The sequence below is a fragment of the Tachypleus tridentatus genome, chromosome 7 (genome assembly GCF_004210375.1).
Source record: "Tachypleus tridentatus isolate NWPU-2018 chromosome 7, ASM421037v1, whole genome shotgun sequence".
NCBI lineage: Eukaryota > Metazoa > Arthropoda > Merostomata > Xiphosura > Limulidae > Tachypleus > Tachypleus tridentatus.
Window position 1 is genome coordinate 178,700,292 of NC_134831.1, and position 7,982 is coordinate 178,708,273.

General features: G+C 36.1%; 1 protein-coding gene across 2 annotated transcripts in view; it reads right to left on the reverse strand.

Annotated features, from left to right (window-relative positions):
* The window catches only part of LOC143257365 (alpha-2C adrenergic receptor-like), a 154,939-nt gene extending 147,186 nt beyond the window's left edge, over window positions 1-7,753 (reverse strand). Inside the window, exon 1 of one of the 2 annotated variants that reach the window (XM_076515926.1) lies at window positions 7,697-7,753. The gene's annotated coding sequence lies outside the window, so the exon portion shown is untranslated. The remainder of the gene's footprint in view (window positions 1-7,696) is intronic. The other variant, XM_076515930.1, reaches the window with a different exon arrangement.
* Window positions 7,754-7,982: the final 229 nt, after the last annotated feature.

Genomic DNA, 7,982 nt, shown 5'->3' on the forward strand with positions numbered 1-7,982 from the left:
TCGTGTTTCTTGTTTGTATTTTATCTTCAGTTCGTGTAACGTTTTAAGATTGTGTCGTATACTGTGCTTGTTTCGTGTTTATTGTATTTTTTTAGATTTTACTAGTTAGAACACTGTAAAATGTAGCCCCAGAAATGTAGTGATTTAAAAAAATACTTGAAAAACTATTCTCTCGAATATTCTAATACAAGTAAAAAGAGCAGCAGGAATAACAAGTGGCCCTCTGCCGGTAATAAATGGTAACAAAATAAATCATCAAAGCTACAGACAAAGAAGCTCGGGCCCGGCATGGCCAAGCGTGTTAAGGCGTGCGACTCGTAATCTGAGGGTCGCGGGTTCGCATCCCCGTTGCGCCAAACATGCTCGCCCTTTCAGCCGTGGAGGCGTTATAATGTGACGGTCAATCCCACTATTCGTGTTGGTAAAAGAGTAGCCCAAGAGTTGGCGGTGGGTGGTGATGACTAGCTGCCTTCCCTCTAGTCTTACACTGCTAAATTAGGGACGGCTAGCACATATAGCCCTCGAGTAGCTTTGTGCGAAATTCCAAAATAAACAAAGAAGCTTGATAAAATAATATTTGTTTTATTGTTTATAAAAAAACGACGATAGTAGCTCGAATGCTTAAACAGGAATAAACGTATCGAATTTTGGAATAACACTAGAATTGTCTCAGTTTAAAAAACATTAGTTTTATTTTCTTAAAACGTACTAATTGCATTATTCATTTAAAAAACAAAAAACTCTATTCTTAAAAACTTTATCTTAACTCCATCACATCTCCCTCTACCAAAAAACAAATACACGTAGTAGTCGAAGGTTAAATTTAGATCTATGTATTAAATGAATGTGGTCTTAGATCAGTAGCTCCCTAGTGGCAAGGTGGTGTGTCTGCGGATTTATGTTACTAAAACCCGAGCTTCGATATTTGTGCTGGTCAGAGCACAGACAGATAAATATTTATGTTTGTATTCATGAAAAACTAACAAAATTATTCTATACCGTCCATAATTCTGAACCTCTTATCTTTCCTAAGATACTGACTGGCACTCTTATAACGCACCCACAATTTAAAGTATGAGGAATATTTTGTAATATCGCATGATTTTGAACCCAACTCTTTAGCTCTGAGAGGTCACGAAGAGGGTGGGGGGACCCTCAAGGGGAACTTCTAACCATAAGATACAGTACTGTGTTGTATTATACTGATTTCACGTCCCCCAAAAGTTTCACCCCCTCACTTGCCCTGTAGTTTCAACTGTTCAATGAACTTTAAATGTTCATTGAATTTATTTTAGTTTCTTTAAACAATGGGAAGTTTATCGCGTTGATTCAATAAGAAGTATAAGTTGGTACATCACGACCATCCCTAATTTAGAACTGTTGCCCAGGGAAAGGATAAGCAGTCAGCACCATCTGCTGCCTGCACGGCTAACCTAAACCGAATAGCTGGATTAACTCTTACTTGTCTGGATTCAGTGGTTGGCTCGTACTTTGGGCCAGGTCAAGGCACTCGACTCGTAATCCGAGGGTCGTGAGTTTGAATCCCAGTCGCACCAAAACATGCTCGTCCTTTCAGTCGTGGGGGCGTTATAATGTGACGGTCAATCCCACTATTCGTTGGTAATAGAGTAGCCCGAGAGTTGGCGGTGGGTGGTGATTACTAGCTGCCTTCCCTCTGGTCTTACACTGCTAAATTAGGGACGGCTAGCACAGATAACCCTCGTGTGGCTTTGCGCGAAATGCAAAACAAAACAAAAACTTTGGGCTAAATGATTCCCAATTTGGCCATGTGCAGTTTATAACGGCGAAATCACCCATACACATACACTAACAAATAGCAGCACGAAAAGTGGGCAGTAGGAAATATTTTGTTTGTTTGGAATTAAGCACAAAGCTACAAAATAGGCTATCTCTGCTTTGCCCACCACGGGTATCGAAATTCAGTCTCTAGCGTTGGAGGTCTACAGATTTACCGCTGTGCCACTGGCACGTAATGAAAAGTAAAACTAACTGTGTTACAAATATCGATTTTACTAATTGTCACTCAGAACTCTGAAACTAGGACAAGTTCATCAGAAACAAAACTGAACAATTTGTTTGGTCGATTCTTCGCTTCCTGAAGGTTAATAAAAAATTATAGAAATCACATCTTCAGGCAGTGATTGAAACAATATTTATTTTGTGTTCCAGTGACACATTTTATCAAAAAAAAAGACGCATTTTACTCATGACTCTGCGATAAATCTGCAGGCTTACGTTGCTAAAAATCAGGTTTCAATACCCGTTTTGTGCACAGTAAAAGTTGTTGATTGTATAGCTGTGCGCTTAATAATAAATAAACGTGTAAAACACATCTAGCCGACTTGCTTTGGCCTGTTAATCGAACCTTAAACAATTACAATAAACGTGGAAATGTAATCTCTATTACCAAACTGATTACTTCAACTAAATTAAACATTTTAAATATTTGGGCTTATCTGTAAGATATTAAGTATTAATCTTATAGCTCAGAAAGCTTCAAACGTGCAGTGCCCGGGTTGAGTAGTTGATCGACCAATAAATGTTGAGCATTATATGACGTGCGTTGACGTCAAACCTTAAAAAAAAACCAATAAAAGTAAGTCTAGCTATTTTTCTGCATGGACCATTAGTAGCTGTGAGATTGTTGTACGAGAGCGCACACATACGCATAAAGAGAAAAAAAAAGCATAAGTTTTTCTAATATCAAATAACTTACAATTATATGACTAATGGTAAAAATCATTTCAGTTTAATAAAATGGTTAATATGCAATGCTGGTCCCTAATTTTGGTGGAGATATAAACTCGAAATTTTCTACGAAATGCATTTAAAACATCGACGTCGGACAAGCTTTGTAGCTTGTTTCGATTTATAATTTATGTCCAACGAATTGAAGTACTTATACTGAGGGTAATTTGTAGGAGAGGAAGTTGACCAATCACAGAATTGAGAACTTTGATTTTCAAACATATTAGTACACAAATAACCACTGTGTCTAACTAAAACCATGAATACAGGCTTAGGAAAATAAATCATTTATATGAAACGTTTCATTACTATCTTCAACTGACATTTCTTTCAGAGGTCAAAATCTTTCGGTGGTCAGAGGTAAATTTATGGACTTACAAAGCTAAAATCCGAGTTTCGATTCCCTGCGGAGAACAAAGCGCAGATAGCCCTTTGTGTACCTATGCGGTAAAAAGAACACGAACTACGTGGTAAAAAAACAAAACACACACACATTATCGGAATATTAAACCATTGACGAAAATATTCAACAAGTAAACATTTTCCGAAATGGAATCTGACGTTAACTGGATAGATTTTAGACGTTTTAAAAGGAGTTATTGGATTAAGCCAATCGTGAAATTAATTCAGAAATAGGTTTATACTAAGCTAAATTTTAAAATTAGAGAATTACTTGTTGTTGTTTTTTAAAGTGAACTGTAGTAGATTTGAGTTATAGTAGTTCTAATTAGCCCAGTTCGGTCGGTGATATTAGAAACATAACTTAATGATGTTCTATAAGCCTTTCGGAGTAGAAATATGTTTTGTAAGGCTTTCTATTATATAGAATATTTTTGTTCTGTCATTAGAAACAGTCGCTATACTAGATCTTATCTATATTGACTATCACTAATGAACGAATGGATGGTCGATAGGTCTACGTATTATCTCTGGAGGGCCCAGTCAACAAAAGTGATGTTGAAAACACAGAAAAAACCCAACAACAATAGAAAAGTCTAGAGGTCTATACTTCAAGCGCTTATGTACAAAAGTTAACGTTTCTGAAGGCTCAAATAAAACAAACCGCTGATAATTACGAAAGAATTGAAATATTAAAAATATTATTATTTCAAGCAGTGGAAAAAATCAGTAACACAAACACAGACTTTGAAGCATGAAAATGGCAGCAGATGTGTCTTGAATATTAATTTTCTAAGATTTATTATTCAAACTAATCTACGCAAGAGGTTGACTACGATATAATATTAAGTCAGATAGTTTTGAAAATACATTTTTTAGAATTTGTTTTATTTACACTAAACAGATGTTTACTTACAAAAACAATAACGTTTCATTTCTACAACATGATGGTTAGTGTAACAAAAACATTGAATATATTTTAATACAAGGAAATAATACAATGGAAAGTAATTAAAAAAAAACAGAGACATATTGTAGAGCAAGAAAACAATACAATAGGAAGTAACCCTTAGAAACAGGGACATATTGTAAACAAAGCAAACAATACAATAGGAAGTAATTCTATAAAAACAGGGATATTTGTTAACCTAGGAAACAATATAATAGCAAGTAACCCTTACAAACAAGGACATGTAGTAAACCAAGGAAACAATACAATGGGAAGTAATCCTTAGAAACATGGACATACTGTAAACCAAGGAAGCAATACAATGGGAAGTAATTCTAAGAAACAGTGATATATTGTTAACGAAGGAAACAATACAATAGAAAGTAGCCCTTAGAAACGAAGACATATTGTAAACAAAGGAAACAATACAATGAGGAACAATTCTAAAAAACAGGGACATATTGTAAAAAAGGAAACAATAGAATGAGAAGTAATCCTTAGAAACGGGGACATGTTGTAGACCAAGGAAACAATACAATGTGAAGTAATTCTAAATAACACAGGCATGTTTTAAAGCAAGAAAACAATACAATAGGAAGTAATTTTAAAGAGCAACTCTTTTAAGATAACAGTATGTGCTCAATAGAGTGACACCACCATGAATCGAGTGAAGATTACTATGATAAACTGGAATTTAGATGTTTGGTTATTTGCGCTGTATTCACTGCGGAGAATTGGACCTTGGATTTCAACTTTGTAGTTCGTAAAGTTACTGCCAATCTGCCAAAGGTATTGAAATGACAACTTGATTCCAAATGGAAGTCATGTCCAGTAAGTGACTGAGTGTTTTAACACAATTGTCTAATAACCTTAAATACGCGTTAAAAAAATCTTTGATTGTATTTATGAAACCTGCAGGTAACCTGGGTTACTGAGTAAGTGTCTAATGTTTCAAATGGTTTTAGTTACAAAGATAAATTGAAATCCAAAGAACCATTATTTAATCTAAGGTATAGTTCAGTTTAATGGGACGGAACTCATAAAGCGAGAGTTTTGTTTCAAACACTGACATGAATAAAATGTTATCGTTGTTTAGAAGAAGATTCTAGAATGAAATAATTCTACGAAGATATTCACATAAAATTGGTTGAATCAGAAGTTTCCTTAAAATAACAACAGTGATTAATACCCCAACGAATTACTTCATAAAACACACAATATAAGCAAGTACTTGTGTTTAAGCATGGACTCGTATAATGAAACCTATAGACTTCACACGACAATGAGAAGACGAGGGAAGTGGCAAACACTCTTCTCCAACAATGATCTTACGGTTTAGAAGACATAAGAGGTAGTAAGTGCCCCAACAATGATCTTAAGGTTTAGAAGACATAAGAAATAGTAAGCACCCCAACAATGATCTTAGGGTTTAGAAAACGTAAGAGGTAGAAAGTACCCCAACAATGATCTTAGGGTTTAGAAGACATAAGAGATAGTAAGCGCCCCAACAATGATCTTAGGGTTTAGAAAACGTAAGAGGTAGTAAGTACCCCAACAATGATCTTAGGGTTTAGAAGACATAAGAGGCAGTAAGCGCTCCAACAATGATCTTAGGGTTTAGAAGACATAAGAGGTAGTAAGTGCGCCAACTATGATTTTAGGGTTTAGAAAACGTAAGAGGTAGTAAGTGCCCCAACAATGATCTTAGGGTTTAGAAAACATAAGAGGTAGTAAGTGCCCCAACAATGATCTTAGGGTTTAGAAGACATAAGAGATAGTAAGCGCCCCAACAACGATCTTCGGGTTTTGAAGACATAAGAGGTAGTAAGTGCCCCAACAATAATCTTAGGGTTTAGAAGACATAAGAGGTAGTAAGCGCTCCAACAATGATCTTAGGGTCTAGAAGACAAGAGAGATAGTAAGCGCCCCAACAATGATCTTAGGGTTTAGAAGACATAAGAGGTAGTAAGTGCCCCAACAATGATCTTAGGGTTTAGAAGACATAAGAGGTAGTAAGCGCCCCAACAATGATATTCGGGTTTAGAAGACATAAGAGATAGTAAGCGCCCCAACAAGAGGTAGACATAAGAGTAGTAAGTGCCCCAACAATAATCTTAGGGTTTAGAAGACATAAGAGGTAGTAAGAGATCTTAGTAAGCGCCCCAACAATGATCTTAGGGTTTAGAAGACATAAGAGGTAGTAAGTGCCCCAACAATGATCTTAGGGTTTAGAAAACGTAAGAGGTAGTAAGTACCCCAACAATGATCTTAGGGTTTAGAAGACATAAGAGGAAGTAAGTGCCTCTAAAAATGATCTTAGTGTTTAGAAGACGTAAGAGGTAGTAAGTGCCCCAACAATGATCTTAGGGTTTAGAAGACATAAGAGGTAGTAAGTGCTCCAACAATGATCTTAGGGTTTAGAAGACATAAGAGGTAGTAAGTGCCCCAACAATGATCTTAGGGTTTAGAAGACATAAGAGGTAGTAAGTGCTCCAACAATGATCTTAGGGTTTAGAAGACATAAGAGGTAGTAAGTGCCCCAACAATGATCTTAGGGTTTAGAAGACATAAGAGGTAGTAAGCGCTCCAACAATGATCTTAGGGTTTAGAAGACATAAGAGGTAGTAAGTGCGCCAACAATGATTTTAGGGTTTAGAAAACGTAAGAGGTAGCAAGTACCCCAACAATGATCTTAGGGTTTAGGAGACATAAGAGATAGTAAGCCCCCCAACTACGATCTTAGGTATGCGAAACCTTTCTTTTCTTCCTTATTCTGTCTTTTGTTTCCTATACACTCAGTTTGTAATGATGGAACAACTTTCTGTATTAAGATTCGTATCATTTTTATTTAATATATAACAACGATGCACACTGTTTGAACCACTACAGAAGGCCAAAGCTAGGTTAAGATACGAAACTAAATTTACAATTACTGTTTTTACTGTATCAAACTCGTCAATATCATTCCACACTTTTATTGTAATGCAAGAGCTCTGCCTACATTACATTTTACTTAACTTACACACTGGAATACGTACATACACATACATATTTTAAGTACATTATTACGTATGCTGCACGTGTGTATACAATGGCACCTGTTATAGATGATCAGGCCAGTTCAGTCTGCACCATCATTTTGAAACCTTCGATTGCGATAATGCTCCGAGAATGGCACTTTCAACTTTGAACTTTGAAGACCTTTTCAAAAAAAATACTTGCTTCTAGGATTTTAAAAATCTGAAAAATCATGCCAAAACGCGACGATTTCCACGACTATTCCACTTTCCGCGTATTCTTAAAACTCTGATGTATCTGAGATCTTAAACTGATGAACATACTGCATTTCGAAACTCGCAAGACATCAATGGGTAGAAAAACGCAACGTGATATTTTCTATATTGACGTAAAGTATATAACAACCCGACAAAATGGCCCTGTAACTCGATAGGGGTTAGGTTTTCTTCTTTGATTTCCTTTCGATATCTTCGATATTTGACATACTTTAATAGATAAATAAAAGTATGAATCATATTATCTGAAAATGATGCAAAATGTTATAAATCAGTCAGTTCTTACCTTGGAAAGACAAGCTTCCAAACACATCATGTCCAGAGGACGCGGCTCCAAATCGTTCTCTCTAGACAGTGGAAGCAGACACAGTTATCTTCCAAGACTACGGATCGATACAACTGTATGAAACAGGCGCCGAAGGTCCACAAGCTACACCTCTGTCTCTCTTCTTTTCTTTCTGTTCCTCTTCGAAAAGTAGCTCCAGAAGTGCTTCTTTGGTTGTTGGTGACGTTTGTTGACAAGACTTAAAACAGACATTTCACAGTTTTCATTCCAACAATTTAAACTTCTC